This window comes from Macrobrachium nipponense, chromosome 1, assembly GCF_015104395.2.
Source record: "Macrobrachium nipponense isolate FS-2020 chromosome 1, ASM1510439v2, whole genome shotgun sequence".
NCBI classification, from domain to species: domain Eukaryota; kingdom Metazoa; phylum Arthropoda; class Malacostraca; order Decapoda; family Palaemonidae; genus Macrobrachium; species Macrobrachium nipponense.
In genome coordinates, this window is record NC_087200.1 from 171,883,099 (window position 1) to 171,904,165 (window position 21,067).

General features: G+C 43.7%; 1 pseudogene; it reads left to right on the forward strand.

Moving 5' to 3' along the window:
- The window catches only part of LOC135218999 (serine/threonine-protein kinase PAK 2-like), a 288,649-nt pseudogene that overhangs the window by 14,254 nt on the left and 253,328 nt on the right, over nt 1–21,067 (forward strand).

A 21,067-nucleotide genomic window follows, 5' to 3' on the forward strand; every position in this document is an offset into this window, starting at 1 on the left:
TCTATTGAAACCGTAAGGAGTTATTTCTCTCTCTCTCTCTCTCTCTCTTGTATTTTAATGAAAATATACAGTAATTTGTGAATACACAGTGTTGCACATGAAAAAAGTAAATTAGTGATAATTTTAGAGATACGGCCCTAAGAAAAATTGCAAATTAGTAGTGAAATTTTCCCTGTGGACATGTTTTCAAGAACGTCGTTCCGGCTTACGACGATTTTCGGGTTACGACGCGTCTTAAGAACAGAACCCCCGTCGTAACCCGGGGACCGCCTGTATATATCTGACAGGTAAGTTGAATGCATAAAAATGTTATTGTCATGATACAGTAAAGTTTTATGCATACTTACCTGGCAGATATATACGATTAATGGCCCACCCAGCCTCCCCTCAGGAGACAGGTGGAAGAGAAAATCTGTCTTAGAAAACGGGAATGGTTCCTATTCCCGCCACCCGGCGGCGGGGCGGTAGATCACCTGACCTACCTGTAGCGTGTGCCGGGAAATTTGAATTTCTATCGGGGACGATGGAGTCTATAGCTAAGTATATATCTGCCAGGTAAGTATGCATAAAACTTTATTGTATCAAGACAATAACATTTTTCAGTTTCAGGCTCTTTGCTTCAGCCTGAGCACAGCCCCCCCAAGTCTTCACCCGAGTACCTGCTCCTCTATCGCAATGGCTTCACATGATGACTGTCAGGGTATGCTTATACATAAAGGACTGGCTCCTTCGTTCTCCATCCAAGAAGTGTACGGAGGACCTAATGAAAACTCTTCAATTGGCACAATCAAGAGAAGTCCCAATTAGCTCCAACTTGATGCTTAGTCTATTTAGGGAGGAAAATAGACAAGTTTTCTGGGGTTTTATGTCAGACAAGAGAATTCAGTCTTTCATTCAGAAAGTTCACCACTTCATTGATCACCAGTTTTGTTTGGCCAATGGTTGGATGAGCCTCTTGGGAACCATCTCTTCCATTGAGATGTATGTTCCTTTAGGAAGACTACATGAGAAGCCGTTGTTGTTCTTCCTAAAAGCCAATTGGAACAGAAAGACTCTCCCAGATTCGTTTGTCTTCTCCATCACTCCAGAGATAAAACAAGACTTTCAATGGTGGTTAGAAGAATAGAGATTTCTTGTGGGAAAGTTACCTCTTCAATTGAACTCAACCCTAACATTGTTTAGCGACACATCAGATCTGGGTTGTGGCTGTTCACTCAGACAACATGTCCCCACTGGCCTACATTTGCAATGAGGGAGGAACCCACTCTTTTTTTTCCTTATTTGAGGAAGCCAGAGATCTTTGGGTCCAGAGCAATCAGACCTAGATTCTCACCTGTTCATTCAAGGCAAGTTGAATGTGCTTGCGGATGAGTTGTGCCATAGCAAACAGGTTCTTCTCACGGAATGGTTATTGAATGCACAGGTGTGCACTGACCTGTGGAAATGGTGGTGAAGACCATTGGTAGACCTGTTTGTGACATCAGGGAACCATCAACTGCCACTTTACTGCTCTCCTGCCCCAGACTCTTGAGCCTGGTCAATAGATGTGATGCTCAAGGATTGGTCAGAACTGGAGACTATGCCATCTCCCTATTCATTCTAGTCAGGGAAGTCATAAACAAATTCCATTCACATCACAACACATTGATGATCCTGATTGCTTCCTTTTGGCCACTGATGGAAAGGTTCCTGGACCTCATAGCACATCTGTCTTGACTTTCTAAGGCTCCTTCCATAGCAACAAAATCTGCTCAGACATCCCCATTTCAACAGGTTCTATCAGGTATTATCCACTCGCACTGTCTGGCTTCAGACTGTCAGGAAGCTTGTCAGAGTGAAAGATTTTTAAAGAAAAGTTGCAATAGCTATTGCTCTGTGTAGATATGACTCTTCTACCAGAACCTACCAAGTGAAGTGGGCAGTGTTTCGCAGTTGGTGCAGAAGATGTGGCATCTCATCTTCTGAAACATCTGTAGCCCAATTTGGTATCTCATCTTCTGAAACATCTGTAGCCCATTAAGGGCTACAGATTGATGCTGAATTCTGTATATACAGTATTCAGGCAAAGAGGATTAGACTTAGCCTTAAATCAAGACATCTCTGAATTAGTTAAGTCTCTCTACCCTCTGTTGCCAGGAACTTGGACATGGTATTACGCTGGCTGACAAGTCCACTTTTCGGACCATTAATTTCTGCGCTTTTGTAAATGAAACTTACCCAGTAATTATATAGCTAAGAGCTTTCCACCTATGGCAGCCTAACAATAGAAAATTTACGCTAGCGCTAGTTCCTGTTACGGTGTGGTTAGAATGTCCTACCCACTACTAGGGAGTATATGTAGGTAACAGGCTGGCAGAGAGCTTCAATTTGTTTTCTGCCGGCTCCCAGTGAACATAGGTGGCTTTTAGGCAGCCTTTTTTCCAATGGATTGTGTTGATGAATTCGGAATTCTCAGTGAAGTACTCTGGGTTGTTTTGCGTAAGCGCATTTTCAGTATGTCAGATTCTAGCACAAGTAGTGTTAGGTTTTGTGTAGATGGTTGTTAGACCAGGTTAGCAAAATCTTCCTATGATTCACATACCAGATGTAGTAAATGTAGAGGTCAAGAGTGCAAGAAAGAGAATACTTGTGCTGAATGTCGTGATTGGGATGACAAGAAATGGAAAATTTTTAGGTCCCATCAGGACAAGATAGATAAGGACAGAAAGAGGAAAGCAGCTGCTAGGGGAGAAAGTAGATCTAGTTTAGATAATATTCAGGCTGCTGAATTGGTAGAAGATAACATGATTGTTTCGCCTGCAATTCTTGTTGATTCTCCAATCCTTTCTCATCCTGCTTCTGTGTCACTAACTCCTATTCCAGGTTTGCTTGTTTCCGATCCCAACATCATGATTACCCTCAAGTCAAAATTCAATAAGAAGTTCAAATTTTTGGCAAGTTCAATGATGGAACTTGGTGCTTCTGTTAAAGCCTTAATGGGAAAAGGCAATCAAAGTGTTTGTGAAGTGCATAGTGATTGTGTAGAGGAGGTGGCTGTCCGACCTGCCAGTGCTCCTAGATGAAGGTCACTGTCCTGTTCCCCCACACCGGGAGAAGACATACCGGAGGTCGAAGGGAGGCTGGTGGGGTTTGCCCTCGGGCAGTCACCCCTTCAGTCAAACCTGCGGGCAATTCCAAGGTGTTGACAGAGTGCCGCTGGAAAGCATCTCATAAACATTACCTTAATATAATTTATCTAGCCCTAAATCCCCAAAAACCGCACCAGAATTTACCACATTGGCAACCCTGTTACCTCCTATTCTGTCCGCCAGTTGGCAACACTGCCATTGACAGTTACAAAACCTTCCCTTGAAAATGAGTTGTTAACAAGCGCCTGTGTTGTTTACATCTCGGCCACTCTTTATAAATTTCCGAAACCTTTTGTGCCTTTAAAGCTCTTATTATTTTTTAATGCGGCTTTATGTTATTTACCATTTATGAAATCCACAATGTCAGTCTGACATTGGACCAGCCACTGGGTTGTAAGCACTGGTGACTACACTTCTCCCAAAGTCGATGCTGACTTAGGACTATCCACTGGTTCGCCTGTCCTGACGACTCGCGCTTCTTCCACTGTCTTTCTGGACAGGGAATTAGTCGATGGGTCATCTGTTTCCACTTTTTGTCTCGCCTGTTTTCTCGGAGTCAGACGCTGATGCGAGATCAGGCGACATTTAGTAGCTCTGAGTTTCTTGTTGACGAAATAGGTTGCATTGATACACCCTCCGATGATCGTTTAACATGAAACCAGGTTGGACTGTCAGGCACTCATCTTCCAGGACTGAGTAACCTTTCGCTCCATGTTCCTTTCTCTTGGGACCAGAAAACTTGAGTCAGGAGTCGTTCATGAGACATTGGGTTGCGCTGATACATCCCCAATGTTTGCTTAGCTTTGAATCACCCAGGCAGTCCAGGCACTCATCTTATGGGAAAGAGTCGCCAATACCCGCGCCTCTCTTTTGGCGCCAGACATTCATGAGAGAGCAGGTGTCGCTGGTTGTTTTAGTGCTTGATGAAGTCATCAGGGTGCAGCCTTGCTGTCCTCGATGTCGTCTGACTTGTCACCTGGTTCGTCACTTGACTTTTCTACAGACGGGCTGACTATGCACTTACTCCTTGTCCTTTTACTACTGCAGTTCGGCAGCATTATGGTAGAAAACTAGAGTTCTTTGTTATTAACTCGGCATATGATATATATTTCTTTGTTGTTATATGTCCTGTTCTTAATTTTTTTTTTTATTAATTAGATTAGGTTCGTTCCTCCTATTCTGCCTGAAAGGGAAATTTTATTCAGTCCCTTTTTTTTGATTAATTGATATTAATAATACTTACCTGTATGATTTATCTAGTCCCATCCATCCTACCCCATGATCTCCCTATCACAACTGATTTTCAAGGGAAGGTTTTGTAACTCAACTGCAGTGTGGCCAACTGGCAGACAGACTAGGAGGTAACAGGGTTGGCAATGTGGTAAATTTTGGTGCGATTTTTGGGGATTTAGGGTTAGATAAATTATACAGGTAAGTATTATTAATATTAATTTTAAGATAAAAATTTCATGTTTGGGGTGGTAGACGGACTGATCCTGTAAACAATATTAAGCTCCATGGATTTGGAAAGAATCAGGCGAGAAAGAGTTGCCATACTTCTGTAGCCCATAAATTCACTAATGGCAACTTTTACTCTGGCTAAAACCCCAAATCGGCCGTCTCAGGACTTCAATTCAGATTGTAACTTCAAAGGGAAATGTATTATGTACGTCTGTCTCACATGATGTCATTTTGTAAATTTGCTTGTAAATATACCAAGGGGGTGGTGATGGTTTTTTCTTGTCTTTTACAATAGTGTGTTGGTTGTGAATGTAATTTTACAAAGAAAAGTGGAAAGAAATATTAGAAAAAACATGTAAAAGCAAAAAAAAAAGTTGCTTAATCTTTGTTCTTGGTAAATTTACGTAAATATTTTTCAAAAAATATGCTCAGAATTTGTTACTGATTTTATTTCTCATCTGTTTTGATATTGTGTGAGCAATAATTGTAATTTTACAAAATTAAATAAAATCATTTTTTAGAAAAAAACATGTAAGTTGGTTAAATTTTTTTAGAATTTTTTTTTCTTTTACCATGTACATATGCCTATCTTCTTATTTCCTTTGATGTGTTTTTTCATAAATTGGCCGACCTCAAAGTTTACCCGGCTTGAGGAGCTGCATATCGATATATTTACCCGTCTCATTATTTAAATTAGTTGAAACAGTCAAGTGAGAACTTAACAGGACATGCAGATGTCTAAAACTGCACATATTCCTCAGTAGTGCCAGTCAGCTCTGAGATGATCCTTCTACCTCAGGAGTATATCTGTTACAAAAAAGGCAATGGTTTGTATCCTTGGAGGAACAAATACTACTTTCAGGTTTAAAGACAGTAATTTGTGACTTTTTCCAAGCTTAGAATATTGTTTCAAGCTTGTGCAAGAAAAATACTCGTATACAAAAGGTTCTGATAAACTGTACTTTCATACATTCAACTTACCTGTCAGATATATACATAGCTATCGACTCCGTCGTCCCCGACAGAAATTCAAATTTCGCGGCACTCGCTACTGGTAGGTCAGGTGATCTACCGCCCTGCTCTGGGTAGCAGGACTAGGAACTATTCCCGTTTTCTAATCAGATTCTCTCTGTCGCCGGTAGTATCAACATTGTTGTTACTTCCTCCTGACTGGAATTCTTTTTTCACAACGCTTTTGAACATCTTTCGACTGATTTTTGGTGACGTACTTGGATCGTTGTTTGGCATTCGCTATCGTGGACTGGTTTTTGGACTTCGCTTTGGATTTTCGTGAATATGTCTGATTCTAGTGTTAGCTTCAGAGTGTGTGTGAATGAAGGCTGTAAGGTGAGGATTCCGAAAGCTTCGGTAGATCCTCACACTACATGCAGTGGTTGTAGAAAGGTTGAATGCTCAATTGAGAATACGTGTAACGAGTGTGAGAGATTGAGTGCGCAAGAATGGAAGAATCTGACTTCTTACTTGAAGAAGTTAGAGAAAGATAGAGAGAGGAAGGCGGCTTACAAAAGCCGGAAAATGTCTAGTAGTTCTGTAGCTGCTTCTTCTTCTCTTAATTATGCCCATTCTATTTCAGCCCGTTCACAAGTTTATCCCTCTGATTCCGCCTCAGAAATAGCGGAACTCAGAGCTTCCCTTCAAAAAATGCAAGAGAAAATGGAAGCATTAGAAGGTAAGAGAAGTGAATGTGGTTTCTCGAGTGATGTTAGTGTCCCCAGTGTAGTGGAGGGGGCGTCTGGTCGTCCCTGCGACGCTCCCAGGCCTAGACCTCTTCCAAGCTCCCTGGCCCAGAGGAGAAGGAAAGTCGAAAGCCTTACGGGGGTCGTGGGGAATCCCCAACGATCAGGCGTCCCTTCGGCAGAATCGTATACATCTCAGTCTGCCAGGGACAGCTATAGAAAAAGCGTCCTTCGTGAGTGCTTTTCATCTTCTAGTTCGCCTTCTCCGAGAAAGGATGGAAGGAATCGAAGCTTTCACGTCCGCTAAAAAGGAACTGGAAAGAACCTGAGCTTAATTCTAGCCCCGAGCGCTTCTCTGAAGAGGAGGCGCCTTCGGTAATCAAGAAAGCTAGAAAGGATTTAGATCCTTGGAAGGGAAAAGACTCTCAAGCGCCTTCCAGATCTCCTTCTCCTGATTCGAATGAGCCTTCGACCAGGAGAATTTTGATGAATGTACAGGAGCAAATAGCGTCTTTGGTAGGAGTACTTTCTAAGGAGCCTACTCGTAAAAAGGATGACAGGCTTCCGATTAAGAGATCCAAATACCGATCTCCTGTCGGGCGCGACGAACCCTCCAGGGGAGTTGTCGCACAAGCGGCCATCTCTGGGGGGAGCGGTGCGTTAGGCAGGCGAGATGTGGGAAAGGAAGTAACTCCTAGCAAGCGTCAGGCACCAACTAGGAGCCAGGCGCCAAGTAGGCGCAAAGAGCCTGACTTTACTGTAGATCGTTCTAGGCCCAGATCTTCATCCAAGCAACAAGAGCCAACTGGAGAAGAGAGAATTCCTGATAGGAGTATAGCGCCCGCTAAGCGCAATATACTTGCTATTCGAAAGGCGCATTCCATGAGCGATACTCCTACCAAGCCTCAGGAGTATTCGGAACTAGATGCGCCTTCCGTAGGTCAGGAGTATTCGGGAAGAGATACTCCTGCCAAGCGCCTTGATTACTCTGGCCTCGATACTCCTCCCAGGCGCCAGGAGTATTCTGGACTTTTTACTCCTACCAGGCGCCAGGAGTATTCGAAGCGCGATGCGCCTACCAAGCGCCAGGAGTATTCTGAGCTTAATACTCCTAACAGGCGCCAGGAGTATTTGGAGCGAGATGCGCCTTCCAGACGGCAGGAGTATTCGAAGAGTGTAACGACTGTCAGGCGCCAGGAGTATTCCAAACAGGATACTCCTACCAGGCCTCAGGAGTATTCTCAGCGAGATACTCCTGCTAAACGCCAGGCGCATTCTCCTCGTGAAGAGCTTGACATCCGACAGGAGTCTAACAGGCGTAGAGCAGTGATACGTGACTCGCCTAATGATAAACGTAAGGAGAGAGTTACTCCTAGCCCATCTCCTTATAGAAGTGCTTCTTCTTCGGGAAGGAAGAAATCAAGAGATCCTATTAATTTAGATGACGTCTCGGAGGACGAAGTTACTAACAGAGAAGGGCTTTCGAATTACAAAGTTCTTTCTGCTCTTCTCTTAGAAGAATATGGAGATGCATTAACTCCAGCCGCTCCTCCTTCTCCTCGCTCTCTATTTTCAAGTACGAAGGCACACAGTCTTCGTCTTTCCTGAAAATGAAGCCGGCCATATCCATGAAAAGGGCCTTACAATCTCTGGACTCCTGGATCAAGACTAAGAAGGAGTTAGGAAGGACGATCTTTTGCATGCCTCCCGCTAAACTAAGGGGCAGGAGAGGCATATGGTATGAAACGGGAGAAAACATGGGATTGTCTCTGCCTGTTTCAGCTGAATCGGACTTCTCCAGTCTCGTAGACTCGTCGAGGAGACATGCCTTGAATTCAGCAAAAGCAACATGGGGTCTTTCGGAAATGGACCATCTCCTCAAGGGACTTTTTCATACCTTAGAAGTATTTAACTTCCTAGATTGGTCCCTTGGGGTCATTGCTAAGAAGTCCCATGAAAAAGAACAACTAAGCCCTGAAACCTTGCATAGCATCCTTACATGCACAGATAAGGCGGTTCAAGATGGATCGGCGAAAGTGTGCTCCCTCTTCGGTGCGGGAATACTAAAGAAGAGAGCGGTTCATAGTGCCTTTCTCACTAAGGCCGTCTCGCCTTCGCAGAGATCCGCTTTGCTGTATGCGCCTCTCTTTGAGCATTTATTTCCTTCGCAGTTGGTGAGAGACATTGCCCATTCGCTAACTGAGAAAGCCACTCAGGATCTTTTAAGGCAATCCTCAAGGAAGAATAGACCTATGGCTAGTGAGGAAAAGAAAGCATCTAAGCCAACTCAACAACAGCAGCCCTTTCGAGGAGGCGCTCAGGCTAGATCCATCGTCAGAAGGAAATCAACTGAAAAAAGGGGAAGATCTGCCTTCCGTCCCTTTAAGAAGGGAAAATGAGAAATCTTTCCTCCAGACACCTGTAGGAGCCAGGTTACAATTCTTTGCGGAGCATGGGAAGACATAGGATCCGATCCTTGGTCAATGTCAGTAATCAAGAAGGGTTATTATATCCCATTCAAGGACAGACCCCCCTTGACAACGTCACCGAGGGAACTGTCAGCCAGATACAAGGACCCTGTTCTGATGGATACTCTTCGTCAAATGGTGGAGCAGATGTGGGACAAAAGAGCAATAGAGCTGGTACTGGATCAAAGCTCCCCGGGGTTTTACAATCGCTTGTTTCTCGTAGCGAAAGCCTCGGTGGGAGGGAGACCGGTACTGGATGTAAGTTCGCTGAACAAATTCGTACAACAACAGAAGTTCAGCATGGAAACGTCTGCCTCAGTACTTGCAGCTCTCCGTCAAGGAGATTGGATGGCGTCTCTAGATCTTCAAGACGCATATTTCCACGTCCCGATTCACCATTCGTCGAGGAAGTACCTTCGTTTCATGTTCGAGGGAAGGATCTATCAGTTCAGGGCCCTGTGTTTCAGCCTGTCTACGGCTCCCCAAGTCTTTACAGATTTGATGAAAAATGTGTCAAAACACCTTCACATGAAAGGGATAAACGTCTCCCTATACCTGGACGACTGGCTCATCAGGGCCAGGTCTCAAAAGCAGTGTCTGGAGGACCTGTCTACAATCCTGGAATTGACAAAGACATTAGGATTAATCGTGAACCTCGAGAAATCCCAGATGGTCCCCAGCCAGAACGTAGTCTATCTGGGGATTCAGATGGATTCTCGGGGTTTTCAAGTATTTCCTTCTCAAGAGAGAGTAAGGAAAGGCTGTGCCACAGTATTGAACTTCTTAGAGAAAGAGCGTACTTCAGCGAGGGAATGGTTGAGCCTTCTGGGGACCCTTTCCTCGCTCGAACAGTTCTTTCCTCTAGGAAGACTGCATCTCTGTCCGCTTCAGTACTTCCTGAGAAGCAGTTGGAGTTGGAAGACAGGACAGCTCTCGGACACGTTTCCGATCTCATTAGAAGTAAAGCAACAGTTAAGGTGGTGGTTGACCCCCTTGAAAGAAAACAGAGGAGTATCCTTAGAAGTTCGGAACCCAAACCTGACATTGTTCTCAGACGCGTCGGAGACAGGTTGGGGTGCGACTCTAGGGTCCGAAGAAGTGTCAGGCACCTGGTCGGAAGAGCAGGTGTCATGGCACATAAATTGCAAGGAGCTCTTTGCGATTCACCTCGCGTTAAGGAGCTTCGAGCAGATAGTCAGAGACAAAGTAATTCAGATAAACTCCGACAATACGACCGCTCTGGCTTATGTCAAGAAACAAGGAGGAACTCACTCTTTCGCCCTATACGAACTGGCAAGAGATCTGCTGATTTGGGCAAATCAAAGGAATGTGGTCCTTCTAACGAGATTTGTTCAAGGGGAGAGGAACGTGAGAGCGGACAGACTGAGCAGGAGGTTCCAGGTCCTTCCCACAGAATGGACCCTCCACTCGGAAGTCTGTCAGACCCTGTGGTATCTTTGGGGGAAACCACAGATAGATCTATTCGCCACGTTTCTCTCCAAAAGGATAGACACATTTTGCGCCCTGGTAGAGATCCCAGGGCTTATGCTATAGACGCCTTTCTCCTGGACTGGTCAGGGCTAGACGTGTACGCTTTTCCCCCATTCAAGATTCTGGGGGAAGTAGTCAGAAAGTTTGTGGCCTCGAAGGGAACCAGAATGACTCTGATAGCCCCATATTGGCCATCCCGAATTTGGTTCACGGAGGTGGAGTGGACAGTGGACTTCCCCAGATCTCTTCCAAACAGGATAGATCTGCTCAAACAACCCCACTTCGAGAGGTACCATCAAAATCTACCCGCTCTTGCTCTGACTGCCTTTCGACTATCGAAAGATTGGTCAGAGCGAGAGGGTTTTCTCGCAAGGCAGCAAGCGCAATTGCTAGAGCCCGCAGATCATCTACTGGGCGAGTGTACCAATCGAAGTGGGAAGTTTTCAGAAACTGGTGCAGGTCGAAGAAGCTGTCCTCTTCCAATACCTCTGTAACCGAAATTGCGGATTTCCTTCTTTTCATGAGGGAAAAGTCACATCTCTCTGTACCAACAATTAAAGGATACAGAAGTATGCTTTCGTCAGTCTTTAGAAACAGGGGCTTAGACTTGACGAATAATAAAGATTTGCACGATCTCATCCGCTCCTTTGAAACGTCCAAGTCAGTAGAGCCTAGGATTCCGAGCTGGAACTTAGATGTGGTTCTGAAATTTCTATCCTCGGAAAAGTTCGAACCACCTCATACGGCTTCATTCCGTGATATCACTAGAAAGTGTATATTTCTTCTATCTCTGGGTACGGCTAAAAGGGTCAGCGAGTTGCACGCCCTTGAGTCACGAGTTGGTTTCAAAGAAGATTCTGCAATTTGTTCATTCCAGACTCTTTTTCTTGCCAAAAACGAGAACCCTTCGAATCCCTGGCCTAGGAGTTTCGAGGTAAAAGGACTTACTAGCCTAGTAGGCAGAGAAATAGAAAGATTACTTTGTCCAGTTAGAGCACTGAAATTCTATCTGGACAGAAAGAAGCGGTTGGGAGGCTCACAACATGGTCTTTGGTGCTCGGTGAAAGACCCCAAGAGACCTATGTCTAAAAATGCTTTGGCCTTCTTTGTTAGAAGTGTAATTACCGAGGCTCATAAGAACTGCCCAGATGACTCTTTTAATCTATTAAGAGTAAGAGCTCATGAGGTAAGGGCAATCGCGACATCAATTGCGTTCCAGAGAAATATGTCACTTAAAAATATTTTGGACGCAACCTATTGGAGATGCAACTCAGTATTTGCATCTCATTATTTAAAAGATGTGCGAGTAACGTATGAGAAATGTTTTTCTTTAGGTCCGTTTGTGTCAGCACAGACGGTTCTGGGTAAAGGAGAGAGCACCGATCCTTAAATATGTGTACGTAACCCTCTTGTCGGATGTGTTCTCGTGTTTCCTGTGCATGGAAGTGTCAGATGTCGCACTGGCGGCCTTCACTTCGCTTCATTAGGAAATCGAGTGACAGCTGACTATTAGAGGGGTACAAAATTTTTATTTTTATTTTGTATGTATGAGTTTCGAGTTTGTGGTTGTTTGCTAAGAGTTTGGGGATGACTCTTAGCAATCTTAGAACTAACACGGGTTAGGATCGGGTGATCGGGATCGGTTGTGTGCTCCTTAAAGAAGGCGTGTTGTCATATAAGCGGATTAGCACCCCTTGACAAACGCCAGTTAGGCTCTGCCGAGTAAGTGGATAAGACCCCATCGACAGACCAGCAAGAACTCTTGGCCACAGATCACTATCTCGCTAAGGCTCTTGAGATGAAGCAGACTCCTGGGCAGTAGCCACGAAGTCTTCCATCTAATAAGGTAGGAACTAAGGTTTATTTATACCTACAACATTTGTTGTTTACCTGTCTAGTCAGTTAGTTAGCTGTCTCTTGCCCTCCACCAAAGGGTGTCAATCAGCTATGTATATATCTGACAGGTAAGTTGAATGTATGAAAATGATATTGTTATGATACAATAAAGTTTCATACATACTTACCTGGCAGATATATACGATTGAAGACCCACCCAGCCTCCCCGCAGGAGACAGGTGGAAGAGAGAATCTGATTAGAAAACGGGAATAGTTCCTAGTCCTGCTACCCAGAGCAGGGCGATAGATCACCTGACCTACCTGTAGCGAGTGCCGCGAAATTTGAATTTCTGTCGGGGACGACGGAGTCGATAGCTATGTATATATCTGCCAGGTAAGTATGTATGAAACTTTATTGTATCATAACAATATCATATTGTAATAATAATATTTTTGTTGGTTACAGGGAAGAGATGAAGAAATTTGCAGAACTTTTCAAGATAAAGAAGAAGCCAGATGTGGACATGGGACAGGAAAATATGAACATATCTGGCCCCACAGCAGTTCAGCATGATGTTCATGTTACTTATGATGCACATACTCAGTCTTTCTCTGGTATTCCAGATTCATGGAAGGGCTACATTGATAAATTCATAAGGTTAGTTGAGAATATTGTATTTAACTCTTAATATTTGTCAGTTTATTCCTGGTTTTATTGCCCATAATATATACTCATGTTAAGGAATGATTGTGGATAACTGAGAATTGATTAAAAAAAAAACTTAAAGGGATGTGCTAGATCCAAGTGAACTATGGCATGAGAGCCTGTGAATAGGAGTACTTGTGCATACGCATTGGTGGTACGTATAGGTGGTTGGGTATTTGGTATTAGGTTACCTTGGTATCCAAAATAATTCTAAGGTTATATAGTACATGTAAGTATAGTATACCTAATGTAGTAAGAAAAGGCATAGACAACAAATGTGATATGCATAAAATACATACCATTCATAAAAGTGAATGACCTTTTGTTCATATGCGGAACAAACCTTTGGTCTTAATAATAGGATAAATCTTCTTGTCCCAGCTGGAAACCAGTAATAACAATCAAAGATTGTATAGCAAGGAATCTGTGAGATCTGGCAACTCGAGCATATACGAAGTGAAGGCTGGTCGGAGACCAAACAAGCACCTTGTGACGCGTTAGTCTCTCTTTGATTGCCTTGGAGAGTAGACGCTTTTGCTCTCCTTCCAAGCTGGTGGTTTTATTTGCCCGTTATTCTTGTTATTTTCAGTGGACGGTGTTTTATAAGAGGAGGGAGCATCGCAGTTTCTACTCTTCCTTCGTGGAAGGGGTGTCCTTCCCCTCGTTTAGATGATTCGGCTTCCCCTTTTTCCAGAAGTGCTCCTCCTGCTGCAATTGTTCCTCTGTCTCTTTCCTTTTTTTTCCATCGATTCATCGTTGGAAGTATTGGGAGTTGCTCAGGATGATGTTATATGTAATGTAGCCCCCTCTCCCTCGGGATCTAATGTCCTTCCTGAGAGGTAAGAGGCTGTTTTATGTTTCATTATTTTCAGATTTGGAATCAAACAAGATGGCAGCTGTTTGGGCATCTACGTATAGGCCTACGGGGTTACCCCTCTTTGGATGGCCTGCTGACTCATTTCATGGATTTATGAATCCCCCTCCCCCGATGCCAGTCCCACCTCCTCCGGGACTACAGTACATTATTTTGGATCTAGTGTGCTGCCATCTAGCATGACAACTATATCAACGTCAGCGCTTTCTGGGTTGTCTCTTTATCGCTCCTCAAGGGAAGCCATTGACCAGCGCTGCCTTTAGAGATGTCGTGACGTCATTCCCAGCATCCTCTCGGCCTATGACGTCAGCTGTGGTGGTGACACTTCATCTTGTCGTTGTGAGGTCATCCCATTCTGCGATAACATCGTTGCTTGCTCTTGCTGAATCGTCGGAGACGTTGTTTCAAACTGTGTTTGAAAGGCTGGACTCTGTTTTTCGAGAGAAATATGCTGCTCTCTCTGGGAAGAAGAGTCGTAAATGGAGTTTGTTCATATATGAAACAAACCTTCGGTCGTAACATTAGGATAAATACTTAGTGCCAGCAGGAAACCGGTAAAGTTTAAAATAATAGTGTGTGCAAGGGACTATTGGCATCTGTGCTTGGTCACAAGACATGTGGAGCCACCCACATACCACGCTTTAACTCGTGACCCCGTTAGTTATTTTCTTACCGCCTTTAAGAGAGGACGTGCATTGCTCCGTCCTTTTAAAGCCGGTTTAGTTTGCTCTCTGTTGTTTTGAATCTGTTGTTTGGAATTCCTGGGCATGTGAACATGAAGCCTTTTCATGCTTCGAGACTTCGTGGATATCACAAGAAGCAGATAAACGCCTGGATAGTTTCTTTGCCGCTTTTGACGTCGAGGTACTCATTGTGTAGTAAGTCGTAGGTGCAGAAACTCTTAAGGTACATTTAATTCGTTGCCTGTGCTTTGGATTTTCACATATTCATATGGATTGCCTGAAAATCCAAAGCTTGGATGTATCAGGATGTGCTTTGGGAAATAATTATGACTAATTGTGCTCCTTTCCCTGCAGGGGGAGGGGTGCATTGCCATCTTGTTTTCATTCCAGATACGTGGGCAGAGATGATGGAGGTGTGCGGTAGGCGTTAGGCCTATCAGGAGTACCAACCCAAGAAGGACAGTTGGTTTGCTATATGACGTCGCGCTGCCATCCAGGGTCCCACGCGATGGATATCCCTTCTATCCTGATATACACTGAATGGCGGTCGAATGTATCAACATCTGTAGAGAAGCAGATAGTGCAACACGGCAGCCTTTAGAGTCAGGTTGCTATGCCTACGAGAATAACAACAGCCTTGCACTTCTTGTCGAGTGCTGGCTTCGCATTCAAGATGCTCAGTGATGTCATAAACATGGGGCCCGCCATGATGTCACTTCACAGCTGCGGCCTACACGGAGACATGCTTCCATTTTCGCTTCCTCAAGGTACAAGAGTACTTTACAACTATGCTTTCGGATTTGGCGATTTTTGAATCCACATTGTTTTTGAGAGAAATTACAAGTGTTAGGAGATATAACAGTCACATAGTGGAAAAGACGCAAGTCTTTCCCTGTATCCTTCCGCTTAGGCGTCAACAAGCTTAGGTGACTGACTTTGATGCCAGTGTGTTCTGCCAATCCTGGAAGAATAGGGACTTCGTAGTTGATCCTCGAGCCAAGAGGAGAAGTTTCTTCTCCATCTTCGAGCCAGGACTGTTACATCCCTATTACGTATATGAAAGCACAAGAAGTAGTTGTAATTGTCGAACAAGTGACTGATGGAAGCTTAGTCTAGTGTGGCTGTGAAGAGTTGGAGAATGCTAGAATCAGGGACTTCAAGACTAATCCTCATGCCAAGAGGAGAAGAATAATTTCTTCTTCATCTTCGAGCCAGGACTGTCACATCCTTGTAAAAAGTAGAAATGCCACAGCAGGTTGGGTCTCTTGATCTTGGCTGCAAGAGTACCATCAACAGCCTCAAGCTTCCATCAAGCATGATGACGTCATAGCCAAAACCGCTATCAAAATGGCGGTAGTCATGATGTCACAGCCTACTACTGCCAACCTCTCGTCTTCGGGAGCACACACTTATGGAGAAATATGGATTTCTTGTAGGATAAGCGGCAATGCCGTTGTGTGCTCCAGTTAAATTTTGAATAAGAAAGTTTAAGCAGTAGTTTAGCTCAGTCAACTTTAGACGGTTGCCGTCTAGGTTGTCAACAGTCCAGTGATAGCCTAGGTTGTGATAACCATGTCGGCCGTAGAGCTATAACGACCGTAGAGCTGTAATGGCTGTAGATCCATGACACCCATGAGAGCTGTGAAGGGCTTTGGAAGCAAGACGACCATCAGAGCTATAATAGACATGGGTACTACTAAGAAGCCCATGAGGAAATGAAGGTCATATGAATATGACGATCGTAAATAATATGATGGTCATAAGGAATGCGATGGCCAGAAGGATCAGGACGGTCGTAGGAGGCAACTGTGTAAACAGTGCCAGGCGTACGAATCGTTTGTAAGAGCGCAGTGTTGCCAATTTAGATGGTCGCAGGAGGCAACTGTGTAAACAGTGACGGGTGTAGGAATCGTTCGTAAGAGCTCAGTGTTGCCAATTTAGACGAACTTCATACATACGCCGATGCTTTTACAAACTGTTTCCATGAATTCTTGATGTCATAGTAATGCAATAATGATAAAATTGCTCTCATATTTGTATATAGGATTGCAAATAGATACGCTAAATTCATTTTCATTTATTTCCATGGTTTTGTGTAAGTTTATCCTAAGTTTGGAAGGTAAACACAAACCAATTGGCAACTGCTGGTTTAATAATGAGAACGTGAACAGTGTAGTTTTGCAATGCACGTAATGCTGGACGGCCATAAGGTCCATGAAGTAGTTATTGAGATATGTCACCCTCACATTTACGTGCTAAGGTAAGTGGAGATGCATCAGCCACATTCACCTGCATGGGAATTAACAGACTTTGGGTTGACCCCAGAAAACTTCAAACCTTTACAGGTAAGAAGAATTCCCTTGTTTTATATACTTGTTGGTATAATGTGGTTTGTTCCTATAAGAATATTGACCAAACGCTTCGACTTACACAAGTAGTTGAAGTTAATCGAAAGCTTGATTCCATAGCAGTAAAGTACTGTAGAACCATTCTTCTTAATGAAGCCGCATGAAAACTTCAAGTCAAAAGGAGGATGTGGAACTTCTTTCTTTTGCCACTTAAGATAGACAAGCCTCAGTAGTGCACTTGTAACCTAAGATGCTATAGCCAAGCTAATCGAGTCATACCTTTTAGCCTAACAAGTGGTTAAGTTCGTAGCCTATCCCAGCCAGTCCGAGTTTACCGCTACTATCTTAGTTAATCTGGGTAGTAGTTCTTAGCTTAGACTGTACGAACTTAACTGGTTTGGGCATACATGTGCCAGCTTAGCCTAGCTAATGGTTGCGGTTTTGTGCTTTCGAACCTGCATTTACTATCTTAGATTAGTCTGAGTGGTACAGTTCTTAGTTAGCTTAGCCTAACTCATAGGTTAGATGGTTCCGACATACATGTCATACATGTCAACTTAGCCTAATAGTGGGTTGATGACTTAGCATGGTCTGGCTACTTGAACATGCCTTTACTATCTTAGCTTGGTCGAAGTAGTAAGGTTATAAGCATAGCCAAGCATAGACTAGTGCCTAGGCTACCCATTCGGAACAGTTTTACCACCTCAGCCTAGCAGGATGTGGTTGTAGCCTAACTTTACCCTAAGTCATTTAGTTTCTAGATTAAGCTAGTCTATACTAGCCTAGACTAGTTAATAGTACTTCTCTGATGGACTTAGCCTAGCCTAAGTGATGGAGGAGTTAGCCTAGCCTAATTGGTGGAAGAGTTAACCTAGCCTAAACTAACAAAGCCATTGTGAACCTGGTGTTGTCAACTTAAAATAAGTTAGTCACTTCTTAATTGACTTTAGCTACTTAGCCTAGTCCAAGTGGTTGTTGGCTAGATTAACCTAGCATCTGCAAATGGGTCTCTTCCATCCTGGCCTAGTTTCTATATTGAAGTCATGAACCTAACATAGAGGGTTTGAGCTTCATTTGGCTGAAGCAAGTCATTAGAACCTCATCATATCTGGAAGGGGAAGGTGGAGAATTTCCTATTCTTCAAGAGTGAGGTGGGGTGAAGTGACATTGGGCACAATTCTGGGCTAGGTTGCTCGAGAATAGCACCATGATGGTTTCTGGCAATATAGGATTTCTCTTTGGAAGATAGCATATTGAATATATGCCCGTGTATTGTAACAGATCACCGCATAGGGTGTTTTGTAGTTGGAAAGTAACATTACTTGTGAAGAATGAGCCCTGTCCTGTTAACAGGTTAATTCCTTGGACAGGAGGATAATTAGGACGTGTCTGAATAGAATATATTATCATAAGACATTCCCTTGGGTTTTCCTATGATATCATCTGTATAATTGGGAAAGTTAAGTATATCTTAGTTTTTACAGGAACACTGAGCTGATTAACAGCTCTCCTAGGGCTGGCCTGAAGGATTGGATATTTTTTACATGGCTAGGAACCAATTGGTCACCTAGCAACAGGACCTGCAGCTTATTGTGGGATCTGAACCACACTATATCGAGGAATTAATATCTATTACCAGAAATAAATTCCTCTGATTCCGCGTTGGCCGAGCCAGGAGTCGGACCTCGGACCACCGGATTGGCAGATGAGTGCGAAAACCACTTGTCCAGAGAGGAACTCGTATAATTGAAAAACCACATAAGAGCTGTCTCAGGGGTTTCGTCCTTCGAGCAGCCTGAGGATTCCATTTGGGATAATGGGAACAACCTGGAGGTTACACAAACTCTTATGTTCTACCTGTTCCTCCATATCCTGAACGGAAGAAGGGGTTCCAGTAATTGAGGAGGACCCAAGATGAGTGACTGATAAAGTTTATCTTAGCACAATCATCGCTACCAGGTTCGTGTGGGGAAGAGGCATCACCGATAGGTAGAATTAATATCTCAAGGTCTGGAGGTTGCCCAGTATCCCTTTCGAACTAATAGTTTTAAGATTTTGGGTGTAGAGCATCAACTCGGATGTAACACGACTCCAAAGTTCTTTGGCTCACATATAGTACAGATTAACTCTTTGGCCATGACTGCCTGTATAGAGGAGGTTTCTGTCCATTAAAGGCATTCTGTCAGTAGACAATGATCTTTTGGAGCAGTTGTCAGAACAGAGGGAAGTCTCTCTGTAATTACATGTATGGTGATAAATATTGGACTGGTGATTGGGTATGTGAATATCACTTCACACTGAGTAATCTTCAGATGACTCAGGAGCAGTGAACTGCCCACTTAGCTTGGTAGAATCTAGAAGAAGACCGGTGCCTACATCTTGCAATAGCTTCTGCAGTTGGTCTTGAAAATCCCTTCTCTCTGACGAGTGTGTTGACAGTCTGAATCTTGTCAGAGCAAGAGCAGACAGGCCTTGAAAACATTAGAAGTCTGGCTGTCTGAGAGACTTTTCCTTTGTGGGAGGAGTCTGGGAAAGTCTACTAATAGTCTTAAGGGGTCTGGGAACCATTCCTTCCGAGGTCAGAACATTGTCACTTGGGTCATTGACTAGTTGTGGTGTGTCACGAATGTGTTTAAGACTTCCTTGAACATGTTGAATGACAGGAAGGAGTACAGGTCTAGGTTTATCCACTCCTGGAGCATGGCAGCTGTTGTCCCTGCCAGAGGGCCTGGGACAGGACAGCAAAACAATGGGAGGCGATGGTTCTTTGACACAATGATGAAATCTGTTAAAGGCTTTCTCCACAGTTTCCGTAGGTTGGTGCAAACCTGTGGATGAAGAGACCATTCTGTGGGTAAGACTTGTCTGCAACGACTGAGCTCGTCTGCCCAGACATTCAGCTTGCCCTGAATGAACCCTGTAGTCAGTAGGGTCTAGTTTCCTTTTGCTCAGAAGTGGAGGCCCTTCACTGCCTCGTAGGGAGGAGTGGGTGCCCTCTTGGATCTTTACATAAGACAGAGTGGTGGTGTTGTCCAAAAGAATCTCTTGTCTTGTTGAATGTTCTTTTGCAAAGAATAAAAGACCCAGATGAACCACCTTCAATTTCCCCACATTGATATGTAGATTCTTCTCATATGGGGTCCAAGTCCCAAAACTTCCTTGTTCCTAGATCCATACGTAAAGAGTAGAACTGTCAGTCGGACAGTCAACTTGAGGTCATTGCCCTCATTTCTCGCCTAGCCCTCTTCGTGGACACTATATTGGCAGCGATGGAAACTCTCTTGGCTGATAAGGAGTCAGAGCTACATAGACTAACTGCTGCAGCAATTCATTCCAAAATAGTTAAGGAGAAAAAAGGTGTAACAGAGTATGGTCTAAATATTGCCTATTAAAAAGAGATATCTATTCTCATACAATATTAATGCATAAGGTTAAATAAGACTTACAGGTTGCTGCAGCTATTTATGAAGCCCACTTTCACTAGTGACAACTTTCATAAAAAGGACAGGACACTGGTCTAGGCGTATACCAAATTGTATTTATCGCATGGAAATAGTTTTTATTTGTTATATATGATTTGGACTCACAACGGTCTACAAATATGTAGCGCCGCATGGTCTAACAGCGAAATGAATTAGGCATATACAGTTTATTCATATTCTGGTCGGAGCGGCTGAGATCCTTCCCATTCGAAATCCAGCAGCGAACTCATAAAATCATCGGTTACCCGTCCACACATGCTGTCGTCTGGCAGTCAGTCAAATGAACTTTGAGTAATTCCATTAGTTCATCAGTTTTGATGAGTGGACTGACCCCGCCCACAATCTGTCGTCCACGTGTATGTATTAATGTCAATTTTGATGAACTGACAGGGAGACTGACAGGTAAACCTGTGAGTTTACCTGTGGATGGAGTAAGGTGAACGGCAAACAAAAATGATGGCAAATCCATGGTGTTAAAGATTGACAGTGCAAAGAAAAACCCAAGCAGAAAGCTTAACAATGCCTGGTGCCTACCTTATGGATGGGAAAGATTACTTGCTGAGAGAAAAAACAGGGTGGAAGAGAGGACACTATCATCAAGAGAACAAGTAATCAAATGTTAGGGTTCCTAATGATGCCAGAGCTTAAGTTCAAGAAATAACCTTAGCTGTTCAAAAGATTCTCATGTTTGGAAGATGCGCTGCCTGGCCCATTAAAAGAGTGCTTGAATGGCAAAAGGAGGCCAACTGGAAAATAGCAACTGCATAAGAAACTTCATGATGAGTACAGAGGATTGACATGTTTAGATCAACCCAAAGTAATTCAAAACATGGCATGAAGAATCCCAGAAAAGTGCTGGAACTCTGGGAACAGATCACTTAAAATGAAGCCAT